Genomic DNA, 19,226 nt, shown 5'->3' with positions numbered 1-19,226 from the left:
ATTAGAGTACTGTAGGCATGATTTAATAAGCTGTAGAAGCTTAGGTGATATGCCCTTAATTATATGATATGATATGCCTCAAAAACTCTTTGATTTTTAATAACTAATCAGAGTCCCACCAGTGTCTATAAATTTTGAAATATTATTTTCCATTGACCTGTTTTTGATACAGAACATATTGATTATTCCATAAAATACATTTGTGAGGTTTATACATTTATGTATAGTTCTGAGAATATTTTTAAATTTGAACTCAAATCAAAATTTATCAAAGGCTGTATGTATATATAAATTCATGCTCAATAGAGTCAAATGCCTCATAGAAGTCTAGGAACAAAATAATGGCACCTTCTTCAATAAGATCAGAATAGTCCATCGTATCCGATACAAGATGTACATATTATTAGAAATATGTCCCCCCTTAATAAAACCTGATTGTGTTATTTAAATAATATCTTCCAGACAGGGTTTTAATCTTTTTGCAAATAGAGAAGTTAACAATTTATAATCAGAATTTAAGAGAGCGAGTGCATTTTCAATGTAACAATTCTCTTTTCTTGGTTTTGGCAAAAGTCTAAGAAGACCTTGTTTCATAGATTCTATTAATTCATCAGAACTTAAACAGTCTTCAAATAAAGTGAAAATCAAATCTCTTAGAGCTTTCCAAAAAGTTCTATACCATTTAAATGGCAAGCCGTCAGGACCAGGACCTCCAGGAGTTTTAGATAAAATATTATATATAAATATATAATATATATATAAAAATTAAAGTTAGGGGATTTTCACAATTATTTAAACTATGGGATGGTGACGTCTATGGTGTGTAAACCTACCGTTATTAACTTCCCCCTCATTTATTTTTGAATCCCTTATTTTTACTGTACAACACACTAAACAACTAAAGTGAAACAAATAGTAAAATTAGTAACTCTGCTTCAACATTCACAGAACAAACTGCATGTCCTTTAGTAAAGTTTACAGATGAAGACTTTTACAAGAACTGACTGATCATCACCTTAAATCAGGTCCTCTACTGAAATTCTTCTACCAGTCTATGATGGCAAAGGGCTCTTTGAATCCAGCGATCTTCTTCTGTCGTCTGGCTTCTTCCACCGGTGGCCATAACTTGGCTCTTGTATGTTTCATATATTGTGTCAGGTCCTCAGTTATGTTCTCTTGTTTGAGAACCTCTGAGTTTGTGGCTTGGTTGTGAGGAAGCGAAACCCTTTTTCTGTCTGGGACCCAAACAGTGAGCAGCATCCAAGTTTTGCAGAGTATCCACAAAATGCATGAAAGAAGATCAATTACAGTCATCTTGACATTCTCGTCGTCATATTCCGGTATTCCAGATATTTAAAAATTCCAGTGTCTTTGTTAGGACTGAAGTTCATTCACCCTGTTTCACAGCGTCTTATTTTCCACATTTATCATTGATCATTTTTCCTCCGCCGTATCCAATCTGCCATTTATGCCAGTCACTTGTTCTTTAATTTCTTTCACAGCATTCTCAACAGACATTTTCCATTGTTGATTGCAGCTGGAAGGGCTCTGTTAAAAACTGTCTCAGGTGTTTCCACTTTGTTTTTTTTTATTACTTTTATTTTTTTGCTTGGCTGTCGGTGGAGTGCATTCCGGTGTGGGTTTCTGTAGATTCTCCCTCGAGTTTCCAACGCTTGCCTTCATTTTTCTTTCTGAAAAAGTAGCTCATCAACGATCACGATCATTTAGACTAAGCTTTTCATCGATATAATCACAAAATCCCTAGAAGGGTGGATAATTATCTTTTTTAGTATGATTTAGCAAGGCATAAATAACAAGGTCGTTCAGCACCTACGCATATAATTTTGAGAAACCGAAAGCTAAATTGTGCACAAAAGAAAACAACGTCTCTCACAATACAGCTTCCCTTGGCACCATCTTAGTGCGCCTCGTGGCTCTATTGGTAGCAGCACTCGCTTCAACTCACCACGTCGCCATTTTCCTCTATTTCCTGTCAATACTCTTTACTCTTTTATTCACCGATTTCCACTTATGATTCTTTGGCATCAGTTTTTGTCTCTCTGCAGATTGGCTCTTAAACTTGATTCGTTGTTGTGTGATTCGTTACAACACGAACTTGTCACAACATCTGGTGAATGTTGACTGATCATATATTTTAGTGTACCATGTAATATTTTATCATTAATAACACAAATGTTGTTGAACTTGCTTGTTTTTCATTGCATCAGTAAAGATGCTGCTGCTGACATCTAGTGGTTAGAAATGTTATCATTCCAAACAACATCATGTGTAAGGAGTGAAATTATCAAAGACTTCTGCTTTCCTTTCCCAAACCCATCTAGAGAAACAAAAGGTCCATCTGGCATTCCTGAAGGCACATGGGTGCTGATATCGATCAATGGCTGTAGGCCAAGATGTGTCTGCTAATTGTCACATCTTTTGCACAGTGACTGGAGCTGCAATCTGCTGATTGGTCCGTTTGAATTGGTTTTTAGTCACATGGTCAAGGAAGGGATAAAATAAGATTGCAACTGTTGCTCTGTCTCTTTCTCTTTGCTGCCTCTTTTCTTTGCTGGCACTCTCTTCTTTGGGCTCGGCCTTCTCTCCCTCTTTTTCTCCCTCTCTCTGTCCCCCATCCCCCTCCCTTTATCTTTCTTAAAGGGATAGTTCACCCAAAAATTCAAATTAGCCAAAGATTTACTCACCCTCAGGGCATCCTAGTTAGGGTTTGTCTGCCATCTCTTTCAGACAAGAGTTATATTCCACATTGTCCTGTCTGTTCCAATCTGTATAATTGCAGTGAATGGTACCCCTGTTTCTGTATCCGATAAAGTATGCATCCATCATAAAACTACTCTGCTTGAGCGACCGGAAGCTGCACATTACAGTTTATAAAGTTTTAAGAATTGACATTTTTCTTAAACTAACGCAGAGAAAATTCCCGCATGTAAATGAAGAACATCAAAGCTGATCTGAAGAGTTTAGGTTTTCCCATCATCATCATCATCATCATCATCATCATCATCATCTTTCTTCATATCAGAAATCCCTCGTTCTGCCAGAACAGATTAAAGCTGAAATGAGCAGATTACCTAGATGACATTAAATACAGGTTCACCTGCAATAGTCAAATAGTTCACCTGCAAATGTGTTTTATGCAGTAAATTATTGAAAGCTGAGAGCATGCAACTGTTGAAGTTACACCTTGAAAAACCACAAATAGCCAAATTGCAACTATTGTGGAGCCGTTAATAGTTTCCCAAAACACTAAATCTGCTTGTTTGATCACACCTTCTCCATAGACCTCCACCTCACACAGAGGCTCAAAATACCTGGGATTAGGAAAATATAATTATATTTTCATTATGATTTTTTTTTTTCTTCACAAACCTTATCTGGGGTGTAAAAACACCCCTGGCCAAATGCCCCTTGAGGGAATCACTTCCCACTTTGATAATTAGTTACCATGTTCTGAACATCAAATCCTTTCTTTTTCCCTCAGATGTAATCTATCTAGGTGGTTGAATAAAAATATTTGGACTTTATGTCTAAAAATTTCCTCAAGCTTGTTAGCTAGACAGTTAGCATCAGCTAACAATATTTACTTATTTTCAGTATGGTTATGAATAAACCTTTGTCTACTCGGCTAGTTGATCCAAACAATATAAAAATGTATACTGGTGATAAAAACAGACGTCATGCAGACGAATGTGCATTATTTATTTTCTTAATCTGTGTTATTTTAATATTTCTTTTTCCTAAAACATAGAGACACTGATCTGTCTGCATTCAAGCTTTTCAGTGGGCTTAAACAGCAGATTTAGTCCACAAACAACTGACAGTTTTCACATAAATATGATTTTCAGTTACAATAATTAATCCTAAAATTCGACATTAGTAATTTACTTTTCGCAGCATCAGTTGCGCGTGCGCGCTCGCTCACAAGATCTCCCAGTTCTCACTTGAGTTCAGTTCACTGGAGACTCGCTCTAAACGGATCATTTGAATCAGTGAGTTCAGTTCACTGGAGACTCGCTCTAAACGGATCATTTGAATCAGTGAGTTCAGTTCACTGGAGACTCGCTTTAAACGGATCATTTGAATCAGTGAGTTCAGTTCACTGGAGACTCGCTCTAAACGGATCATTTGAATCAGTGAGTTGAGTTCACTGGAGACTCGCTCTAAACGGATCATTTGAATCAGTGAGTTCAGTTCACTGGAGACTCGCTCTAAACGGATCATTTGAATCAGTGAGTTCAGTTCACTGGAGACTCGCTTTAAACGGATCATTTGAATCAGTGAGTTCAGTTCACTGGAGACTCGCTCTAAACGGATCATTTGAATCAGTGAGTTCAGTTCACTGGAGACTCGCTCTAAACGGATCATTTGAATCAATGAGTTCAGTTCACTGGAGACTCGCTCTAAACGGATCATTTGAATCAGTGAGTTCAGTTCACTGGAGACTCGCTCTAAACGGATCATTTGAATCAGTGAGTTCAGTTCACTGGAGACTCGCTCTAAACGGATCATTTGAATCAGTGAGTTCAGTTCACTGGAGACTCGCTCTAAACGGATCATTTGAATCAGTGAGTTCAGTTCACTGGAGACTCGTTCTAAACGGATCATTTGAATCAGTGAGTTCAGTTCACTGGAGACTCGCTCTAAACGGATCATTTGAATCAGTGAGTTCAGTTCACTGGAGACTCGCTCTAAACGGATCATTTGAATCAGTGAGTTCAGTTCACTGGAGACTCGCTCTAAACGGATCATTTGAATCAGTGAGTTCAGTTCACTGGAAACTCGCTCTAAACGGATCATTTGAATCAGTGAGTTCAGTTCACTGGAGACTCGCTCTAAACGGATCATTTGAATCAGTGAGTTCAGTTCACTGGAGACTCGCTCTAAACGGATCATTTGAATCAGAGTTCAGTTCACTGGAGACTCGCTCTAAACGGATCATTTGAATCAGAGAGTTCAGTTCACTGGAAACTCGCTCTAAACGGATCATTTGAATCAGAGAGTTCAGTTCACTGGAGACTCGCTCTAAACGGATCATTTGAATCAGTGAGTTCAGTTCACTGGAGACTCGCTCTAAACGGATCATTTGAATCAGTGAGTTCAGTTCACTGGAGACTCGCTCTAAACGGATCATTTGAATCAGTGAGTTCAGTTCACTGGAGACTCGCTCTAAACGGATCATTTGAATCAGTGAGTTCAGTTCACTGGAGACTCGCTCTAAACGGATCATTTGAATCAGTGAATTCAGTTCACTGGAGACTCGCTCTAAACGGATCATTTGAATCAGTGAGTTCAGTTCACTGGAGACTCGCTCTAAACGGATCATTTGAATCAGTGAGTTGTCGACTCGAGTACAGCTGCAATCGGATCATTCCAATTCGTGAATTAATCGTTTGTTGCGATTTGCGAACCGATTTAACACGTTCATTGAAAAGAATCAGTTTGTTCATGAATCAGACACCGCTTCTGCTCCTCGGAGCATGTGATATATTATGTAATAATATAATAATGTTAATATAATATTATATATTAGTAACGATATGCTTTGGAATGTGGTGAAGTAAAAGTAAAAGTTACTCAAAATAAAACTACTCCAGTAGTCTAACCATTAGGGCAGTCGTGGCCTAATGGTTAGAGAGTTGGACTCGTAATCCAAAGGTTGCGGGTTCGAGTCTCGGGCCGGCAGGGATTGTAGGTGGGGGGAGTGAATGTCCAGCGCTCTCTCCACCCTCAATACCACGACTGAGGTGCCCTTGAGCAAGGCACCGAACCCCCAACTGCTCCCCGGGCGCCGCAGCATGGCTGCCCACTGCTCCGGGTGTGTGTTCACGGTGTGTGTGTGTGTGTGTGTTCACTGCTGTGTGTGTGTGTGTGTGTGTGTGTGTGTTCACTGCTGTGTGTGTGTGTGTGTGTTCACTGCTGTGTGTGTGTGTTCACTGCTGTGTGTGTGCACGTTGGATGGGTTAAATGCAGAGCACGAATTCCGAGTATGGGTCACCATACTTGGCAGTATGTCACTTCACTCACTCACTCATAAAGTACAGATACTTGCACTTAAGTAGCTTTACTTCATTACTGACCATCACTGTTTTGAAGAAAATAAAAAGTTTCAAGGAGAGAGGAAAAGTCTTTGGAATTAGGCTCAGGAAAGACCAAGACACTACCCCTAAATATTTCTATTTTTGTGGATTTTTTTTTTTTTATCTGTCCAATCCAAACAATGAAAAAGTCAGTATGTTCTGATTTTTTTTGTTTTTTTTTGTGAGGTTTTACCCAATGTACATATTGCACTTTGCTTTGAGCTGAAGGAAATATCTGTACACTTAACTTTATTTTTTATTTTTTATGTATCCTATAGTCTTTGGTATAATCAAATTGGCTGTACAGGACATTTAAACTCTTTTAGCGAAATTGGTAAATTATGAGTTAAACTATTGGATAAAACATATTGACTGATCATATCATATTTTACAGTGTATCATAATATTTGATCATTAATAATAAAACTTGTTAAACTTCCTGGTTTTCCACAGCATCAGTAAAGATGCTGCTGCTGATATCTAGTGGTTAGAAATATTATCATTCCAAAGATTATGTGTGAATTAATAGATCAAAATGTCAGCACTTAGCAGTCCTCTGGCACTTTATAAAGTTATGAGGCTGCACCTTTTTACATGGCAATTTTTGTCCTTTTTCTTAATACGAATGACTACACAATAGATGAAAAAGAAGAAAATATAACAAAGAAAATAAAAATAGTGAACTGCAGTAAAAATAATAATTAACCGCCTCATTGTCAAGTACTTGCACTTTATACAATACAAACAGCTTCAAAGCAGCAATCAGGAATCAGCAGGTTTATTGTTCACATTCAACTTTATTGTAATCAACATTCCAGCATGTACAGTAGATAAAGAACATCAAAGCTGATTTGAAGAAAGTTTAGGTTCCCTCATCATCATCTCTTTCTTCACGTCAGAAATCCCTCGTTCCCCAAGAACCGACTGAACCTGAAATGATCAGATCTCTTAAAACTGCTATCAATGTGATTTGAGATTTCTGTGTTTCCCTCTCTCACCTGTGACAGGAGCTGGAGGTTCAGACAGACTCGAACTGGACCTCAGTTTCATCTTCACAAGGGTCCTCTGGGGAAAAAAAGGATTTAAATGTGCACATGAGCATTGAACATGAAGGAAAATAAAGCACTAAATGCAAATAATAAAACACATAAAATGCATTGTGACCACAGTATCTACAGCAATTTGTTGCAAATGCATCTGTCACTTAAGAGATTGTAGTGATCCTCAAAAATCATGAACAAAACTATCCCAAGTTTAAAAAACCCACCTAGATGGCATTAAATACAGGTTCACTTGCTGTAAGGATGGACATGGTTTAGTGTTAAACACAAATGCATTTTATGCAGGAAATTAGGCTGAGGGCATGAAACTGTTGAAGTTTCACATTTTGAAAAACCCTAAATAGCAAAATTTAAACTATTGTGAAGCAGTTATTAGTTTCCTAAAACACTAAATCTGCTTGTTGATCCCACCTTCTCCATAGACCTCCACCTCACACAGAGTAAGATACTTTGAATCTCCAGGAATGAACAGATTCACATATTGACCCTCCATATTGTTACATGTGTAGGTGAAGGAAACACCAGCTGGAATGCTAGAAACCACAGCACATCTAAAGAGAGACAGATAAACCATTATTTAGACTTCTAGTCTTTCTTCATATGTGTTTTCAGGGATTTTTATGGTTATTAAGCCACAGAAAGAGGGTCTCACATGGGATTGTTGTTGCCGTTGTTCTCAAGAGAGTTTCCGATGCGAATCTCTGCTCCGTCTATTCGCTCTGGACAGCAGTCTAGTCTGTTTGTGATGATGACTCTATTAACTCTGTGCACAGAACTCAGATCCAGCCTCCACCACGGGTTAGTCTGAATATCGGTTGAGGAACACGCTGATGATGTTTCTATGAAACCTGGATTGAAATCAATGGCCTGTTGAGCAACCCAGTTGTAATAGGTTGAAGACTGTGTGGCGGTTCTTTCTGCTGCCAAATTATCTGCAAGATATAGTGTCAAGAAATGGCTTTAGTCGGCTTCTTTTATACACTTTTAATGTGTTTGAGGAGGTTTTCTTAGGAATGCATATATATCAGGTTTCAACTGGTTGAGTCTTGACAAGGGGGGGGGGGGGGGGGGGGGGTCTTCTCATGCTTGTATATATTAATGCAAAATATTTCCAAAAGTGTTAACTATATCATGAAATAACTCAATCCTCAAATGTGTGTAAGTAAATGTTAGTTGATCTTTAATAGGCAAAGTATGGCCTAAAGTATGCATGAAACCTGTCTTTTTACTTAAGTACCAGATATGGGTGTCATGTCATAAAATATTTTAATATGACTGACTTACTGTATTTAACATGAATTTAATAAAAACATTGTAAGTTACTAATAATAACAATTTAATTTTACAGAAAGAGAGCAAAGAACATTTACATTATCAAAGAATATTATCATCGACTTCCGTCTAGCCAGAGTTGAAGCACTCTCAAAAACTCTCATTATAATCACTGAAGCTGTTTACGCTGTGAAATTAATGTCTCACTTACATCACATGCACATCTGCACTTTGACATTTCTAATGAGAGAATTCACCAGAGAGCAGAATTCAGTCAGTGAGTTTGTGCTGAACAAAACACCGGTGTTTCAGCGGACGCCTCTGATTGGTCATTGCATTCATAAGCTCAACAGAATTGTGTGTGATTGGTTATAATGTGTAGTGCTGTAAGCATGCGTCTGTCTCTGGCTCAGCGCCAGAACACAGATTTTAATTTAGCATCTGATGATTATGGAAGCATATGTGTAGCTAAATTCAATTTGCAATGTAATATGCAAAATGGCAATGTATTTCTGTATTTAAATTTACATTTTCCCATTCCATATGTGCAACAATTAATGCAAAATGAAAATTCAATTATATCATTTAAATTTGCCATTTTCTACACCAGTTTTAATATGCAAATTAAAAACATATTTTAAAGCTTTATAAATTGCAAAACTAAAATGAAAATGTATTACCCAAATTGATTAGATATGTTTAACATGTCCAAGCAAAAACTGTAGCAAAATTATCATTTAAATGCTGTTTTTCCTAAATGCATTTAGACTTAGGGGTAGGACACTTGGGATTGCATTTTCATCGTGAGACCGCGGGATAATTGCAGCAAAATTCAATGACAGTTTCAAAATGCATTCTGAGCCAAAGGTGCAGCAAAAGGGTAGCAAAATGGTGATTTAAATGTCTTTTATTTTTCTTAAATGCATTGATACTGCATTGCAAACTGAATGTAGCTACACAAATGCTTCCATAGATGATGTGCTGCACTGAACGTTTTAATCACGCCGGTGCAATTGTATCAAATAGACCAAGTTGTTAAGAAGGTATGCATTACCTGGAAAAATCACATAGACTCCTACTTCACGGAAACTGAGAATCTTTGGAGTTCCAAGAACATTGACAGTAACATAACGTCCCTCCATCCCAAGACACGAGTAGCTGTAGGTAGCTCCTGCTGGAATAGAAGAAACTACAGCACATCTGGAGAAAGACGAAAGAGAGAGTCACTCCTGTGATTGTGTTGCTCATTATTAGTACGACTCTTCACTTGTATTGTCTTCTCTTATCCCTGAATGCATTTAATATGATTAACTCTTTCTTTTACAACACAATGTATATTTTTGTAACACATTTTACACAATTTTTATTATTATTAAGCAGCTAAGCAAATGTGCAATTATTTGTCACAGAAAATAAAGTTTTGCTGTTTTTATCCTTGCCTGTGTGACACTTCAGGAAGAAATGGTCTCATTGAGTTTGTATTGTTAGGAAGGTTCTATGCAGGACAATGTTTGATGTTTTATTTGATTGTAGGTGGTAGTAATCTGATCACTGGAGGTGAATTGCTAAGCATATTGCCTGTGTGACACGAGCTGCCATTTTAGAAAGATATAACATCAACGGTCGGATCATTAGATAACTAATCCTGTGTTTCCTCCACCGATCATTTCCACGCAAAAAATGTACCTGATCTGTGAAGGTGAGTTTACAGCCTTTATTGAATATGTTATGGAATAAAAAAGCAGTGTACCATGAAATAATAGTGTACAAGTCTTTATATTGCAATAAGCATAGAACAAACAAATTACATGATCTGCTTCTTTTTAGGTAAAAATACACAAGTCTAAGTGTAGTCTGATTCAGCAACAAGTAACAAAGACGAGAGTGACCAGTTAGAATCAGTAAGACAAATCCTTCACTGAACTGAATCTACGTTTTACTCACTTACTGAACTGCAAATACCACTATCAACAGTCTAAACACCTGCAAATAGTCAGTATATGAAACACACACACATATGTATGACGATACTGAACAACTGGCCACAATCTGTATAAGAATATATCAGAGAGACTCACACTGGGTTGCTGAGAAAATCTGAAGAATGTTTTCCAATCCGAATCACTGCCCCGTTTATCCATTTGTTACAGCAGTCCTGGAACCTGTTAGTGATGGTCACTCTGATCACGCTGTACGTCTTCATCAGATCCAGCTTCCACCACGGGTCACTCTGTCCATCTGCTGTACGACTTTTGGTGGAGTTTTTCCCATCCAGAGCTTTTTGGGCAGACCAGTCAGAATATGTTGTTGACTGATCGGCTGTTCCCCATGCTGCTATGTTCACTTAAATACGTTCAAGAGAAAACCTTATTTAGAATCGCAGTTATTTATATTATAGCCCTGCTTGGCTATTTAAGTTCATGTGTTTTCATGATGTGTCTGAAAATGTTTCACAGCAGCACAAACTCACAAACAAAAGATGTAATAGTGTTTAATTCACAAAATCTCACCTTCTCTTTCTGCCTTCGTCTGAACTGAGAAAAAGCCTTGAAATGAGAAACACAGAATGATGCTCATTATTTAGTAACTTAAAAGGATTGTTCTTATTTTGTTGGATTTATTCTTTAAAAATATTTGCCAATTGGGTAAAATTCAGTATAATTTCTAAAATCACGTATTAATGTACATGACATAATTTAGCTTCTCAAGTAAAAGTATTTTGTTTAAGGGAGTTTAGATAACATTAACCAATAAAAAACACATGAAATTATAATTTAACTTTCTGTCTGAAAGATGAAGCTGAAAACAGACTGTAGGTCATTAAGATATGTTTTACTCACCCAGTAAAAACAACAGACTCTTGAAGAAAACTCTCATGTTGATTTCAGGCGATTCGTGATTCTCTCTGCTTCTGTTTGAGGAGGTTTGAATGAATGTTGTTCCTGGGAGAAATACATTAGTTCAAGTTACATCAGAGTCACATGATCCTGTTTCTCCTCCCACTTTTCTTTGTGTATTGAGCTGGGGAAAAATCTTACACGTAACAATAATAATAACAACAATAAGTATTTTTCTTAAACATCTTTTAGCAACAAAACAAGTGAACACATGTTCACTGAAAATTATAATTTGTAACTTCAGTTTAGTGATGAATGATATCAAAATGTCAATATTGAAATTGAGCATTTATCTCTTTGTCAGACTCTTTTATCTAAAGCAAGTCAAAGAATTAATTTCATGTTGACCTGCTTACGTTGAATATTAGGTTTGGTACATTTGGTACTGGATTGGTACATTAAGGTTTGTATTCAATTTTGTATTCTAATTCAGTAGCAATTTGACTTAAACTCTGTTGTTATTCCATGTAATTCTAACCCGTATGACTTTCTTCCAATGAAACACCAAGGATGAGTTTTTTAAGTGAAAGAGAACTGAAGCTGTCAAGCTCCAAAATAACAAAAAATCATAACAGTGCCACAGAAGTAGAAGTAGACACTTTTCCCAATCTGTATCTGGCATACTGCATGTCTTTCCATCTGCCATTTTTAAATGTGTCTTTTCTTTCCGATCTCAAAGACTTCTCAGTATCAACCCAGATTTGCATTTTGTTGTTTTATGCGTGAAGGCTGCCTGTCAATGATACCTGAAGGTATGCAAACACTGTCCTGCATCTGGTCTGACGCGAAGCTCTCTTTAAAATTTTAATATTCACATTAGATGTTCATATAGCAATGCAGTAAATCTTTGCCATATGCATCCACATCTACTGCTGCTCACTTGTTTTTCTTATTTACAGAAAGTTTTCCTCTAGTCGTTTGCTTAAAGCATGTTCCAAAACCATGAATTTAAATGTAAATGTTCACAAATTGTTTATTCAGAAGAGCACGAACGTGAGGAAGCGCACTATGACTGCGTCTACACTGGCATCTTGGGGTTTGAAAGGAACCAGATCATCATTATTTCATTTTAAAACTTCACCTAAAATCTTCCACAAGTCTTAGTTGCCTACAAATGTGTTTTTCTTGTCCCCAATGCACTTGGTTGCAGTTCGTTTGACTACGCATACAGTTCTTTTGCCTATGTAAATAAGGTTTTTTTTTTTTTTTTTTGTGGAAAGAAGCTCAGAAAATGACTGTTGATGGAGATAAATGTTTAATTCAATGTGTTACTTTATAAGTAATTACAAAATTTACAGTGCATCCGTAAAAATATTCACTACACTTCACTATTAATACTATTAACTTCACTATTAATAATAATGGGAATTGTTATTATTATTATTATTCACTTTTTCCACATTTGTTACAGCCTTATTCCAAAATGGCTTACATTCATTATTTTCCTCAACATTCTACAAACAATACCCCATAATGACAACGTGAAAGAAGTTTGTTTGAAATCTTTGCAAATGTATTTAAAAAAAGCACATGTAAATATGTCACGGATCTGTCTGTTCTCCACCAGTCACGATGCACTCACGCACCTGGTTTCACCTATAGCTATTGATTGAGCACACCTGCACGTCATCTGTTCACTCATCAACACGGCTACAAATACACACACCTCACAGCACTCCAGGGTCCGGTCTTGTTAGCACCATAGTTAGTGCTGTTGGTCACTACAAGTTATGGCCCAGTCCCTTTTCTACCCCTTAGCCCTTCCCCTTCGAAGGGGTAGCTGGTGTCTTGATTCTGTTTTAGTTGGTTGGATAGGGGTAAGGAGAAGGGCCAGATAGCTCTTCAAACAAAGATTTTTCAGGACCACACTTCAAACGAAGGAGTATGAGCATAAACCGGCTACAGCGGCAACATGGCTACCCGAGTGAACAAAAAGACCCATAAATGCAGGTACGGATTATGACTTCAAAAGGCCCCTTCCCACCTTTTTCTAACCATTCCCGTTCTTTCCCTTAGCTGCACATTCACAGTAATAGAAAGTGAAAGTTGAGATTATCATGAATATTCAAACCGTTCGCACTCCGCGTCAAATACCTGTGCAACACCTATGTTAATAAATCATCTGTACAGCAGGTTTTTATTTTTATTGCCACGCTGGTGGAAACAACACGAGACCATATACTACTACCGGAATGACATGTTTAGTGTCCCCACCAGCGGCAAAAGAAGTGAGAGCACCTTCAGCGCAGCTGGAAGAGTTGTAGAAGAAGAAAAAAAAAATGTGAGCCGGCAGAAAGTGCATCTTGTTTGTTTGTATATTGTATTTTACAAAAGCAATGTTTTGTTGATATTGCGAATGCACTCGCACTCAAATAGAAGTAGACCCTTTACAGTTCTGAATGATGTAATAGTCTTATATGTATGAGCAAAAATGATGGCGTATTTTAAGTTGATTTCACTGTTATAAAAAAAAAAGCAAGTGATCGCACTGGTGTCTCAATGCATTAAGCGCGCATCAGCTTCCACTCTCCGCACAAAAGCTTAGATATACGCCCAGGTTAAACATTTGAACAAGTCTAATATTAGCTACACCGGTATCTTATATGACTTTCTTCTTTCAGACGTATCCAGTCTGAGTTATATTAAACAGTTTCCTTTCTCTTCCGAGCTTTATCATTGCAGTGCACATCTACACTATATTGCCAAAAGTATTGGGCCATACCCTTCTAATGAACATTTGACTACTTTAGAATTCTAATTTCTATGAGTACAAATCTTAATGGTTAAGCATATAATGATATTCTAGGGAACTGTGTGCTTCTAATTGTATAGCAACAGTTTGGACAGAACCCTTTTCTATTCTAACATGACAGTGCCTCTGTGTATAAGACACGGTTCAAAAAGACATGATTGATTCAGTCAGTGTGGAAGAACTTGACTTCAGACTTTTGTATAGAAGGACTTCTTTGATCTCTGGATGATTATGGTCCTTGGTATGAAGACTGTGAAGGAAGTTTATAATTTCCTTTTGTTCACAAATCTCATTGTTTGTCATCTGTGTATGGATCTCCAGCTTGCCATGAACTCTGGTATGGATCACAATAGGGATATGGATAAAGACTTGACTGCTAGGCTGGACCTAGGGACTTTGAATGGAGTACAGATAAGACTTTGTTCACTCTTACTCTTAATGCATCATCAATGGACATTGAGCTGATTTGGAATTGTACCTTTACATGTTTTTTTTTTTTTTTTTTTTTTTTTTGGTGTTTCATGAAACAGGTTTAAATTAATTGAAATGTGTTGCTTAAATTGTTCCTACTGAATATAAAAGAGCTCAAATAGTAGCTCAAATAGTAGAGCATGGCACTAGCAACGCCAAGGTCATGGGTTCGATTCCCACGGAAAGCAAGAGCTGATAAAATGTAAAAACTGTAACTTGAATGTAATGTAAGTCGCTTTGGATAAAAGTGTCTGGTAAATGTAAATGATTTATTTGTTAGATAAACTGTTTAATGCAGGGGTGCCCAACCCTGTTCCTGGCGATCAAGTGTCCGGCAAAGTTTAGCTCCAACTCTAATCAAACACACATGCCTTTAATTTTCACGCGATCCTGAAGACCTTAATTAGTTGCTTCAGGTGTGTTTGATTAGAGTTGGAGCTGAACTTTGCAGGACAGTCGATCGCCAGGAACAGGGTTGGTCACCCGTGATTTAATGCAATAGGTTAACTTTTTAAATAAGTGATATCAGCTTTTGGGCTGAATTAAACCTGAGACTGTTATATCGGCAATAGTAACTGGACTCTGCATGTGACAACATTAATGGTCAAAAGTTTACAACAACTAAGCAGTATCAAACTCAACATCAGGCAGTTGAACTCTATCAGGAAATCAGTGATCTAGATGCTGGTCATTGGTGTGCAAATTTACAGGCCATGAATATTTAATTTATTGAAAATTTTAGGAGATATGTTTTCTTCAGCTAATAGTTTGATTTGATTTACTCACATCACATGAGAGTGACAGTCTATCGTTTCACTTTAAACATGTATTACATTGCAGAATAACTCCTTGCCATTTACATCTGGCTCTTGGTCAGTGTTAACTTTTGGACCCTTTATAAGAACCAATTCAATGGTGAGGAAATCACAATGAAACTGAAATATGAATTTGCTTCAACTGAAGGAAACAAGTAGAGAGAGGACTTTGCCTTCTCATTTCACCACCACATGACACCAGTCGAGTAGCACTTTCATCTGTGGCCCACCCAATAGAGAAGTTGGTCATTTTCCAAATGGATGTAATTTATTAAACAATACTAATAAACGTCTTATTTCACTGTAACTTTATACATTTATTAAGAAATATTAAACGCTTGTTTTCATGCTCAATTACAGGTCATTTCTTAGTTTTCCCTCTTCCTATATGTGCATCACGCTTGTCAAAATTGATGATTCATCCGTTTCTGTTAGTCCCATCCACAATGTTATGTTTACGACATAAGGATATAATAGTAAAATGCGTGCGTTTGTGAAGTAAAATTTGAAAATAGCTGAGTTAAGCAAACATAAATCAGATAAATTCTTTAAAAAGTAAAATCTTAGCAATAAATCCAGACCGTCTACAAATGACACCCCGACAGACCACCTGTGGGTGCCGGTTTTATCGATCAGACACTTCTGAGCCCAGCATGTTTGAAGCATCATATTAGCAAAGGTACAGTGTTTGATCCGCTAAACAGATGTGTCGTTTGTGGAAAGAAACACATAAACGTTGTGCTAGATCCTGGTCGCCTCAACAAACTGCATAATTTGCAGCTGCGCACATTTCTGCGGTCCTCGATGTGCGTGAACTGACAGAGACGCTTGATTATGAAATAATCAGCGAAGCCCCGATGTTTCACACTGAGGTAATGCTTTTTAATAAACTTCCTTTAGTTAATGTTAGAAATGCATTTGTTACCGTGTTTATTCGTCTTTGTTAACCAGCTCAGGCAAATGTTAACAGATACAACTTTAAATTTTAATAATGTCCTAAATTTTGAAATGAACATAACATAACAAATTACTAATATACCTAGTAATCCCCATCCACTTGATTGGCTCTATGACTCTCTCTCATCTCCACCTGTAGCTGGTGTGTGGTGAGCGCACTGTCGCCGTTGTGCTGTGGCTGCCGTCGCATCATCCAAGTGGATGCTGCACACTGGTGGTGGTTGAGGAGAGACCCCCCAGATGATTGTAAAGCGCTTTGGGTGTACAGCAATATACAATAAAGCGCTATATAAATGCATCATTCATTCATTGATAATGCTAATGCATGCTTTAGAAGTACTGTGTAATGAACCTTGGTGCTGTATTTGTTGTTGGCAATTTGACATGCAGTTTTCATATGCTACACAATTGGCCCACCCAGTTTTATGTACGCCCACCCACTTAAACATTTCTGGCTACCCTAGTGCATGACACTCCATCCAGGAATACTGTGTTTATCCAGTAAGTTGTATGTGGACTTGGGAGTAGTCTGAAACTCAATTTGATAAATTAGTGCTGTCAATTAATCACATCCAAAATAAAAGTTTTAGTTTACATAATATGTGTGTGTGCTGTGTATATTTATTATTTAAATGTAAATATCTTCAAAATATATGTGTATATTCATATGTATGTATTTATATTCATATAATTTATATTATATATAAACATTTAATATATAAACAACCTATGTTTCTTAAATATATGCATGTATGTATATGTATTTATAAATGCATAATAAATACAAACACACACATATATAATGTAAACTTTTATTTTGGATGCGATTAAGTTTGACAGCACTAATAAATTACAAATATTAGTATCTTGGATAACAAGGCTTCAGGAAAAGTGACAGAGATTATGCACTATTTTGGTGCTATTAATGTTCTACAGAATGCTTTGGAAATCCAGCATTTGTGTGCACGCGCGCACACACGTGTGTGTGTGTGTGTGTGTGCATGCGTGCGGGTGCGTGTGCGTGTGTGTTTGATCAATTGACAAATATAGAGATACTGCCACCTGCTGATAATGTTATATAACTTCATTATTAGTTATGTCATTTCATGCAGCCACAGAACGTAGGCTAGGAGTGATGAATGGTGGTTTATCTTGTCTTTTTTTTTATATATATATATAATGGTTAATATGATACTTTTAATGTTATTCCGGTCACACTTTATTTTATGGCCCAAATCTAACTATTAACAAACCATTAAATACAACTTTTGACTCAAACGCTCAGTAAAATAATTTGCTTCTTATTAATAATTAGTTGTTAAGTTTAGGTATTGAGTAGGATTAGGGATGCATGATGTGTGCTTTATAAGAACTAATAAACACCCAATATGTTAATATTATACCTGCTAATAAGCAACTAGCAAATAGTGAGAATTGGTCCCTATACTAAATTGTTACCATCATTCCATTACATATGCCATAATATTTAAGTTTATTTTTACTGGTTTAATATGTGTGATTTGTAGTGAAAGGTAAAAAAAAACAAAAAAAAAACTAGTACAGTGTATATACACTCACCTAAAGGATTATTAGGAACACCATACTAATACTGTGTTTGACCCCCTTTCGCCTTCAGAACTGCCTTAATTCTACGTGGCATTGATTCAACAAGGTGCTGAAAGCATTCTTTAGAAATGTTGGCCCATATTGATAGGATAGCATCTTGCAGTTGATGGAGATTTGTGGGATGCACATCCAGGGCACGAAGCTCCCGTTCCACCACATCCCAAAGATGCTCTATTGGGTTGAGATCTGGTGACTGTGGGGGCCATTTTAGTAGTGAACTCATTGTCATGTTCAAGAAACCAATTTGAAATGATTCGAGCTTTGTGACATGGTGCATTATCCTGCTGGAAGTAGCCATCAGAGGATGGGTACATGGTGGTCATAAAGGGATGGACATGGTCAGAAACAATGCTCAGGTAGGCCGTGGCATTTAAACGATGCCCAATTGGCACTAAGGGGCCTAAAGTGTGCCAAGAAAACATCCCCCACACCATTACACCACCACCAGCAGCCTGCACAGTGGTAACAAGGCATGATGGATCCATGTTCTCATTCTGTTTACGCCAAACTCTGACTCTACCATCTGAATGTCTCAACAGAAATCGAGACTCATCAGACCAGGCAACATTTTTCCAGTCTTCAACCATCCAATTTTGGTGAGCTCGTGCAAATTGTAGCCTCTTTTTCCTATTTGTAGTGGAGATGAGTGGTACCCGGTGGGGTCTTCTGCTGTTGTAGCCCATCCGCCTCAAGGTTGTGCGTGTTGTGGCTTCACAAATGCTTTGCTGCATACCTCGGTTGTAACGAGTGGTTATTTCAGTCAAAGTTGCTCTTCTATCAGCTTGAATCAGTCGGCCCATTCTCCTCTGACCTCTAGCATCAACAAGGCATTTTCGCCCACAGGACTGCCGCATACTGGATGTTTTTCCCTTTTCACACCATTCTTTGTAAACCCTAGAAATGGTTGTGCGTGAAAATCCCAGTAACTGAGCAGATTGTGAAATACTCAGACCGGCCCGTCTGGCACCAACAACCATGCCACGCTCAAAATTGCTTAAATCACCTTTCTTTCCCATTCTGACATTCAGTTTGGAGTTCAGGAGATTGTCTTGACCAGGACCACACCCCTAAATGCATTGAAGCAACTGCCATGTGATTGGTTGATTAGATAATTGCATTAATGAGAAATTGAACAGGTGTTCCTAATAATCCTTTAGGTGAGTGTATACAGGTGCATCTCAATAAATTAGAATGTCGTGAAAAAGTTAATTTTTTCTTGTAAGTTATTTCAAAAACTGAAACTTTTTTTACTTTATGACTCACAGAGGGTCATATTT

This window comes from Barbus barbus, assembly GCF_936440315.1.
Source record: "Barbus barbus genome assembly, chromosome: 1".
NCBI lineage: Eukaryota > Metazoa > Chordata > Actinopteri > Cypriniformes > Cyprinidae > Barbus > Barbus barbus.
The sequence above is the reverse complement of the archived record's forward strand: the minus strand, read 5'-3'. Positions refer to the sequence as shown.